The following is a 915-nucleotide window of genomic DNA, read 5'->3' on the forward strand; positions in this document are numbered from 1 at the left end:
GCCCCGCCCTACCCCGCCAGACCATTGGGGATGCCTGGCGCGCGGCGCATCGGGCCGGACAGAGGAGCGCCGCCGTCAGGACCCACGACCACGACACTGCTGTGTGTCGCAAAGCCGAAAACTGTTAACCGTCGACTTCCGAAGAGTCATCGCCGCTCCCGCGCGTCGTTTCTGTTTGAAAAGAACCGTCTACTCGTCGTTTTTTTTCTTCTTCATCTCCTTCTTCCCCGGCGCGGCCGGGAGAATGGAGACAGCGCTCGCCTCTCCGCGCTAACGACCGTCTCTCTCCTAGGGGCGGGGCGAGAGAGGCTCGGAGGGAGAGAGGGGCCGGGCCGCCTCCGGATCAGTGCCTCTCTTCATCGCGCAGCAGACCGCCTTATTGCCATAATGGCGGCCGGGCGTTGTCGTCATTTCCAGACGCCACCCTCCGCGCGGCGGGGCGGGGCGGCCGCTGAGATTCGGCTCCCTTTCCCCCCTCCCCACCCCTTCCACTTTCCTCTCCTCTCTCCCTGAAGGAAATGATTAGCTGGGCGACACCCCGCAAGTTATAGCCAGCGATAAGGACTGCTTGCTGCCGGGCGGGGCAGGGCGGGGCCGGGCCAGGCCAGGCGGCCCCACCGGCCGCCAGGATGAGCTGCAGGGCGGTTGGCAGGCGGGGCGTCCTCCGCCAGGGTATCTCCCTCTCACTACGCGCGCCCAATTAATTTCACTTTCCGCCCGACCGGGTCACTCTCTCGCTCGCTATCCCCGCCTTGTGATTGTCGCCTTTCCGCGAACAAAGCGACCCAGCATCCCGCGGGCAGCGGGCGGTGTTTCCTATCGCACCCGCCTGCGGAGGCCGGCATAGGCAGACCCGCCGAGCACGGCCGCACCACGGGCCTGCCTAACCCCACGGCGGACGGTTGCCTATCCCCC

At 66.7% G+C, this 915-nt stretch overlaps 1 protein-coding gene across 6 annotated transcripts in view; it reads right to left on the minus strand.

The window, feature by feature from the left end:
* The window catches only part of LOC113208146 (RNA-binding protein Musashi homolog Rbp6-like), a 234,202-nt gene that overhangs the window by 104,253 nt on the left and 129,034 nt on the right, over positions 1 to 915 (minus strand). The window lies entirely within an intron of this gene.

This window comes from Frankliniella occidentalis, unplaced genomic scaffold (genome assembly GCF_000697945.3).
Source record: "Frankliniella occidentalis isolate FOCC.00 unplaced genomic scaffold, Focc_3.1 Scaffold2, whole genome shotgun sequence".
Taxonomy (NCBI): Eukaryota; Metazoa; Arthropoda; class Insecta; order Thysanoptera; family Thripidae; genus Frankliniella; species Frankliniella occidentalis.